The sequence below is a fragment of the Callorhinchus milii genome, unplaced genomic scaffold, assembly GCF_018977255.1.
Source record: "Callorhinchus milii isolate IMCB2004 unplaced genomic scaffold, IMCB_Cmil_1.0 Scaffold8, whole genome shotgun sequence".
NCBI lineage: Eukaryota > Metazoa > Chordata > Chondrichthyes > Chimaeriformes > Callorhinchidae > Callorhinchus > Callorhinchus milii.
Genome location: NW_024704749.1, coordinates 6,223,692 through 6,232,585, shown reverse-complemented (window position 1 = coordinate 6,232,585; position 8,894 = coordinate 6,223,692). Strand labels below are relative to the sequence as shown.

The 8,894-nt window shown below is 38.8% G+C and overlaps 1 protein-coding gene across 1 annotated transcript in view; it reads right to left on the bottom strand.

Annotated features, from left to right (window-relative positions):
- Window positions 1-4,469: 4,469 nt before the first annotated feature.
- Window positions 4,470-8,894, bottom strand: part of rbm19 (RNA binding motif protein 19) — a 77,623-nt gene continuing 73,198 nt past the window's right edge. Inside the window, exon 25 of the mRNA XM_007902328.2 lies at window positions 4,470-6,766. The gene's annotated coding sequence lies outside the window, so the exon portion shown is untranslated. The remainder of the gene's footprint in view (window positions 6,767-8,894) is intronic.

Here is an 8,894-nt window from a genome sequence, read left to right as displayed (position 1 = left end):
TGAGATGAGACTGAATTGGTATAATGCCCACAGTATAAATGACAGCTTTTAATGATAAGCTTGTCTTTCAGTTCCTCAAAGGCCATATATATTTGCAGGTCAAACCAATCTCTTACTGTTGAAGGCTTGATTCTTTATCTTACTTTTATTCACAATTGTCACTTTATTAATTTATTCTTTGGATTTTATGTCACAACACCAAATCTTGCCCTTTCCATCCTCAATATATTGAAGTCAAACCTCATCATGCTGTCTCCCCTACTCTTTCCAGGACCTTAAATATTGTGAAACTCGTCACACAATCGACATGCTTTTAAACCACAAGCATGGCATTAACTACTTATTTAGCTTGGCTGATGTCCCATGCTACACTTCAACCTTGATGGTGTGCTGGCCCCAGTCCATCGAACAGGTTCTGAATAACTCATGAAAAATGTGAGAAGTCCTTCAGAAGACTTTTACATAAGATTTTCAGTAATCTGACCATATATATGAGCATGGGAATCTCGACAAAAATATTTTTTTCTTCAAACCAGTATTTGAAGTGTCTCCAGAAAGTGAAGTAATTTTGCTTCACTGCCATGTCACCAATAACATTGTGCCGGTGTTCTTTGCAACTGGATATCCTGTGGGCACTTACAGCTCTTCTCTGAATGAACCTGCGTGCCATTCGAATGCGACTGCTCTTAGTGAGTGAGTGGGTTTTGCCAGCTGTCTGCCAAACTGCTGGAGGAGCGCTTTATAGCGATGAAGTGCTGCTGCTGTTCCTTTTTGGAGAGGCTATGGAATGAGAAAGTGAGAAGATCGGAAAAGACTAAGCCTGCCCTGCTGCTCTTATTAGCTATTTGTGGAACCATACGTGAAACCAATTGTAATGCAGTCACAGTGCACACAATTGCATACTTTCCCAGCAACAGTGGCAAAGGGAGATCGCTGTTCGAATTTAATGGGACAAAGTAACAGGGTGTGAATGTCAAACTAACAATCCCCATTGAAAGATAATTAAGTGCACAATAAAACACTGTATTCAATGAGGAATGTATAAAAACAAATGTACTTTTATTGAAGCAGAAGTTTATTGAAACAGCAACAAGCTGAGAGTGCATAAGGTCCAGTGATTGCACTGTTGGCGATTGGGAAAGCTTTCATCTCTGATTTGGGAAACTTACAATCTGAACAATCTGAACTAAACTTATATAGAGTCTATAATAATCCTTGCATTTGATAGTTATCACGTCGTTGAGATGTCTCAAAGCGCCTCACAGAATGTACTGTAAAGAGAATTCACTATATTTTATGGGCGAAACGCGACATCCAATTGCGCACAGCAATGTACGCAACGCAAGTTTATGAAAACTACCAACTAACATTCAGTAATCCACAGGCGAAGAGTGGAGCATGCTGAATCTAATTGATAACTATTGTACTGCTATAGTACCCAAAGGTAATAAGAAAAGATGACAAAGGATATTCCTTTCAATACCTGTAGGAGGTAATCTATTTGAGAATCACTGAGAAAAAAATGGCAAATGGTCAGCAAAGACTTAGAATTACAAGAGTACTTTATACAGTGCTGTGCTTCCTCGATCATCTGATATAGAAGCACAGGAGGTGTAAGGTCAGAGTTATACTCAATATGCAGTTCAGCGACTAGTCTCCACAGATAGTGACACATCACACTTAATGTGTGAAGTCTCTGCATGGACTGCTGATTATATCATTCAGCACACACACTCATGCACACCCCTTGGGAAAAAAATTCTAGAGATAAAGGATTCTACAAGAACCTCGCATAGCTTTCTGTGACTTGGAAAAAGTTCAGAGTTGGAATCCTGTTACAATTGGAACAAAAAAAAAAGGAATTTATTTCATTCTACTCAAATACATTTTAAAACGACTTGGTGAATGTGGGATGGATCGACGGATATTAAAACAGTGCCACCTCCTGGAGGTTGAAAAGCATTGCACAGATGCAGTATATCTCTTTGCCATGAATGTATGCGATTATTTATTAGATTAGAACAATGCCTCAAATAAATACTAATCAAAATCAACCAAGTAGGGTTCAACACAACAGCAGAGGAATGAACCTGATAGTTATTTAACTATCAAAGGCTTGCTGCAGAACACAATCAGAACCCACCAGTAATGACATTACTTAATCACAATTAAGTGCAGAAACACAAATACAGATTTTTGTTTTTTTGCTGACAGGACAATACACCATGACATTTAGACGGCACTTTATCTTTCCAGAGATCATGTACGATATACTTTAGCCATGACTACCCTAAACAATCACTGAAATTCTGCATAAACGTTAAGATTTCCAATGGCAATCGACTAAAAGTTCAGAATATGCAGCAGTTTCCATTGTTCAACTCTTGGCCTGCTGTTCTTCACAGACAAAAGAATTCTTAACATTGATCATCAGTTAGAAACATGCAGCATGGTGAAGACAGACACTCAGTGGTCAGTCAGAAAGATCTTATGATAAACATCGCCACTTGTGAGGTTGCCCCCACCCTCCTCGGTGTTGTCCAGTCAGCCTCACATGGGGACTGATTCATCTCACTATTACTGAAAGGTAGGTATTAATTGTCTCTGTGCTACTCAGTCAAACCACCTGAGGTTCTTGGGTAGGAAGCACAGGATGGGGACCTGAGAAACTGTCAGACCTGTCACCGTTTGGGTGGCTTCCAGAACCCCCCATGTATAAGGCTGGAGGCAGACAGGACCACAATTCAAGTGAAAGCGTTCCCTTATGGCCACATTCGCACTAATACTTATCTGAAAGGGAGGGATAGCATTTATATAACTGCTGGCTGTACTGTATATAATTATCATGAGGACTGAGAAACAAAAGCAGTGATCCTTAAAAAAACTATGACCCGCTGAGTCCGAATTTGATCCCATCTGTGCCACGTTAGCTTCTCAGCCAGGGGCAGAAATAGGCCCCAAAATGGTCTCAGTGCCTTGGGCAACATTGAGACGGCCCCTTCTGCAAAGCACCTGTAAGGCAAGACTTGGCTGTGATTAAGCTTGTGTCTGCTCATTTTCACCGGGTCACCACACGGAAAATAGCTATTAGGGTGAGGTTGTTGAGCAGTCATCATTGACTGAACTAAACTATGGCGTCAGACAGCACCACTAGGAGACAAGTGAGAAATCAACTGCAGATCTGCTTTATTAATATGCAATAAACCTACAATTAGATAAGCGTATAAAACAACTACTTGCACTTATGGAGCGTCTTTCACACTGGGCAGCCTCTCGGAGCTTAAAATCACATGCCACAATATTCCCAAATCGTTTGTATTTCACCAAAAACTGTATCACTATGCATTTCCTATTCCACATACATACACGAGCTTGTGTATATGGAATAGGAAATGCATTTACCAAATAGCTGTAGTCACCAAGGAAAATTCATTCAGGTTTGAATCAATGTACGACTAGGAAGACTGAGAAAAGTGCTGGTCTGAGATGGGTGAGCAGAGGGCAGTGTTTCAGCTGCTACACTAAACATTTTAATTCAGAAATCGGAGGCATTTGTGATATCTTGTGACCGAATGCCACACATCTCAGCTCTCTCGTGCTGACAGGTGCCAGTACATAAGATTTTTGTTTCAAGGTCAGTCACTTTCTCTGTGCATGTGTGCGTGAGAGAGTGAGAGCGAGCGAGAGAGAAGCCTTCTTCTAGGTTTTAAAAATGAATGCCCTGGCCTCAACACCCCTGGGTTAGAGCGAGATGAAAGTCAGCCAAGCTCTTCATCACTTTCCAGGATTGTTGGGTGTGGATTTTGGGCGAAGACATGATCAGGTTCAGCTGTTATGCCCATTCCAGTTGAACAACTAGGCAACATTCATAGTAGAGGCATACAATGTACAGAGAGCTGCCAAATGGGTGCACTCTCTAGCCCCTGTAAACAGACGAGAATGTTATAGTTTCGGCACCATCTGAAGCATGTAAATGCTGGCACAGGGCATTAGAAAGTTACAGTACATTCAGGCGGTTCTAGCAGAATTATCAAATAAAAAAGATAATAAAAATATAATAATAATCCTTGCATTTGATATACTGCCTTATCACGTCATTGAGACATCTCAAAGCGTTTCACAGAATATTGTATTGTAAAGTGGATTGACTGTGTATTTTGCGGGTGAAACAATGTACAGATCAAAAAAATCAACGGATGTTACAAAGAGTGTGCTGTAATGCAAAGCTTGAAGCAATGGTTAGAAAAGAAAAACACCAGTAAATGCTCATCAAGTGTAACCTACAGTTTCAATAAGCTTTTGCTTCACCCTCCATGTAGAGTAGAAGTGATTACACAAAAACCACAAAGGCAAATATTTCAAAATAAATGTAACTGAGTGTAGCTGAGCTAAGGATTTATCTGGCTTCCTTTTCAGGATATCATCAGAATTTAAATAGACCAGTACAAATGATCTCGAAAAGCATGTTGTTCCTTTGAAGACGATTTTCTTTTTATTTTATGAAAATGTTACAAAAACATCACATTAACGAGGGCATTTTCTTTTCTACACAACAGCCAACACTATACTATTATTCAGTGTGGGTTAATCTCGATCCAGTCATAAGGGAATTCAAACAGGTTATTCTTTTATCTGTGTGTTTATTTTAAGATGAGCTGCGTATTGCAAGTGGGAGAATCACATGCACTCATTGTCGTCCCTAGGCAGAACGTACGTCAAGTAAAAGAATGATCAATCAGTACTCAAATGCAATAAAGTGTTCTTAACATTTCAGCAAGAGTGTTCAATGTTCCCAAAGCCACCTCCACAAAGCGCCTTGATTGCATCCTTTCCATCCTGACCCTTGCTTTTTCACCCCTAACGTCAAACCCAAATCATTTTTTTCTCCTTCTTCCTTGCAGCAAGGACTGACAGGTGAGAACGAAGCCCTTGAAAATCATCCTCTTCAATTCCCTTCATACGCATCAACCAGACAAGCCTGGGTGATTTCTAGCTACAAACTGAGAAATTACCATTTGAAAAAAGTGCCATCAGACGGTCTGTCTCGAGGGTGAAAATTAAAATCTTCTACCTTGGAAGATCCATAGGGAATTCATATTCACAGAATTTCAACCCCCATCATCAGAGGAGATTGCCATAGAACTGACATCTTCTCATTTCATCAGTCTAATGCTAATTTTAATAGTACATGTCTAACTTTAATAGAGAAACAGGTTTGAGCAATGCAGTATGTCCATCTTACAATGCAGTACTTTCAACTACAGTATTTCAATGTATTGCAAATGTACCAAAATAAATTTACACATAATTAGTTCTAGAAACTGCGCAAGCTAAAATTCCAAACGATAAAACCTTCTGGCTTCACTTAAACCTACATTCCATACTTTTAAATGCAAATATTTGGAAAACTCCTTAAATAGATAAGACACTCCATGGTTAAATTTTGAATGTGGAATTTGTGTAAGGAGTTAGGTGCATCAAATCACTTGCCTATGATGAAGTTTAGAGTGATTTGTGCAGCTTCTCCCTTCATGTTTGAGATGAATCTATTGAATGTTTTGGTCATATCCTGAAGGTACCAATCGTGGTTGGGGGTATGTTGGTGGCAGCCCTCACAACAACTCGTTCAAGAGCTCATTTCTCATATATGAATGAGTTTTGCCCACAACATATACAGTCAATTCACTTTACAGTACATTGTGTGAAGCGCTTTGAGACGTCTCGAACACGTGATAAAGCACTATATCAAGTGCAAAGATTATTATTACTACATGAGCCCAGGCAACAGTTGTTGGCAGACAATTCGACAATGGAGGATATCAATTTCCTGCCCCTACCTTTTACCCACTCAACGTGCACACAGTTGAACTTCCCAGGAGTCAGTGGATAGAAATCTGACAAATGTTTACTCAAAGGCAATGAGGTCAATTGTCACAAAAGTATATTTTAACAAATCTTACCGAGCTCTTTGAGTTTCTAATAATTACAAACTTTAAAAACGTAGCCTCACTAGATAGACGGATTCTGTGGATCAGTTACGGAGCAGGCAACCTAAGATCTGCCATTAAAGCTTAAACTCAGCGCTGCAAACAAAGCCCTGATGTCTATTTATACTTCAATCATTCAGAAACTAAAAGGTTACTTTTTTTCCTGTGAAAATTATTAAAAAAAAACTAAACTATTTTGAAATAAAATCTGTAATAATTGTGAAGAATTTGAAGGGAAGCAATTCCAGATCTTGTGGGCTGAATAAATCATGCAAATAGTAGAATCTCAACTTTACCCAACACTTCACACAGCACAGTCTGTGATGCAACCACAATCACCCAAAACAATAAGCATATACATTTTGTCCTAAAGTTCAACCACGTGCAAGAAATTACCGCCTGTTTGGGTCACAGGTTGTGTTGCTAAAATGATTAACTAGAATTAAAATAAAATTAAAAAGTACCCATTTTACAGCAATATTGATCTTATTGAACAAATGCATAATTTTAATTTAAAATAAAAATAAATCGCTTTCCCAATTGACCAGTTCGTGATGCCATTCTCTCGTGTGAAATTAAGTCAGGCAACCAAATGCTTCGATCCTGGTGTGTGTGGACTTCGGTCCCGGTCTGTGTGGTTAGCTTACTGCTGGAGACTGCATGTGGATATTGAGCTTTGGTACCCCCCTGATCGAAAGCTTGCCAACACTTGTCCACTTGGAAGAGGTACAGGAGCGCAGCTGAAGCCCATGGAACCGAATGCCAGCAGGAGGCAGTGCCTTGGGGGAAGAGGAGAAAATTGTTACAAAGAGGACAGATACAAGTAAAATCTTCATTTGATTTCGATTTCCTTTAAAGTATTTACCGGTTTTGTTTTTCATTTCTCCTGTCCTCCCAGATTAGATTTTGAAGGTGGGAGTAAGTTTAACGTGATGTTTAATCGTCCAGTTTTTAACCAATTGCAATTCAAGTTTCGACACTTTGATGAGATCCTATCGTACATACTAATAGTTTTATTATTAATGCATTTTCAAGCATCAAAATGCAGAAGAAGCTCCGTTAGTGAGTTGATTTGTTGAGTTTATTTCCAGAGACGAAGAGCATCCCCAAAAAGTAAATGTATCCTTAATGGTTAAGACTGCCCTTTCCCAATGAATACACTGTTCAAAACACAGCCTCTTTACCAGGCGCTTTCTTATTAGTAAAGATTAATGTGACCCATTTTATAATAAAATAATTCTTGCATTTCATATAGCAATTTTCATGTCTTCTAGACGTCTCAAAGCACTTCAGACAATACTGTAAAGTGAATTGACTGTATATTTGTGGGCGAAACGCGGTAGCCAATTGCACACTGGAGTGTCCCACAAACAGTCGTGGATTGAAGTGACCAATTTATTATTATTTTTGTTCCTTGAGGTTTCTGCCAGGAATCGATTCCTGGGGTTTCGCTTGCGAGGCAAGTGCTCTAACCACTGAGCTCCACTTTCCTTTTTGCTAACATTTTTGCTGATATTTAAGTAAAGTTTCTGAAGCAAAGTGGTAATAATATTAATCCTTGCATTTGATATGGTGCTAATAACGTTGAGAACATTTCAAAGCACTTCAAAGTTTCTGTGAATAGTGGTGACTATTTGTAGGTGAACCTGGCAGCCAACTTGCATACAGCAAGAAACCGCAAACAGCCATGAAGTGAATTACAAATTTATCCAGAGGATTTCTGGCTGGAACCAGGAAAAACTCCCTCCTCTTTTCATATAGTGCAATGGCATCTTTTAAAGTCCACCTGTATAGGCAGAAGGGACCTTGGTTAACGTTGCATTGAAAGGGCAGCACCTCTGATAATGCATCTCTCTCGCCTCTGCATAATTCTATGGTGCGTGGCCCCAAACAGCACTACATTAAACAAAACCCAGCCAGCCATATTCTAGCAAGTTTATAACTGAGTTTTTTTTAAACAAGGCTGCTTTTCATCACATTCTGCCTGTAGTACTACTTGTTTGTGGTACTATTTGTTTGTACCAAAAAGTGACCTGTGCATTCAAGTGAATTAAATGGTCATAAAGAGAAGCCAAGAATTTGAGTACATAACCGTCTTTTTATAGGACTGTGACAAAGTTTGATTTCTGAAATGAATCTGCCTTTTTCCTTCAAGATGATTTCACTGGAAGCTGAACAATGTTTCACAGTATTTTAGTCATCTCTTAATCATCCCGTACAACAGATGTCAAATGCGACGAGTCAGGAAGGATATGGATATTGATTTACAGACTTTTCTCACAGATATCCGGACATGTAATATTGAGTAGAAGGAAAAGAGATGGACAACAAGAGGTTTAAAAGTGGTGGTGATCGAAGGCTGGGAAGAGAAGGAAAGAGAAACAATATGTTTTTCTTTAATAAAAATGTTTTCTGGTGCAATCCTATAAACTGAATGCTAGCTTCTAATATTGTGCAGATTATTGATAAACACTGCAACCGCAAAGCAAACCAAATAAATTAAAAACCCACACATACTCTGCCCACAAACACAATATACTACTTGACTGGCACTTACTCATGGCTACTTTATACCTATCTACACTACCTGCCAATTTACACTTACATAAATTCACATATAAACACCCATTCTCTCACACTTACAAATTAACTTACAGTTGTCTGTTCACACTTAGACACAGTCCTAGCCAATCTCCACACTTGCTAGGACTTGCCTGTAAACCACAGGGAAAATGAAACAGGCCAATTTTTAATCATTTAAAATACATGTTATTTTGCATACATGCATTTTAAAATTTAACTTGATTTTTGTTGACGGGGGGGGGGAAGAACTTGTGATATTTCAGATATAAAATCATTTACGCAGAAGTAAATTAATTTCTTTAAAGGCTTCTCTTTAAAATCTTT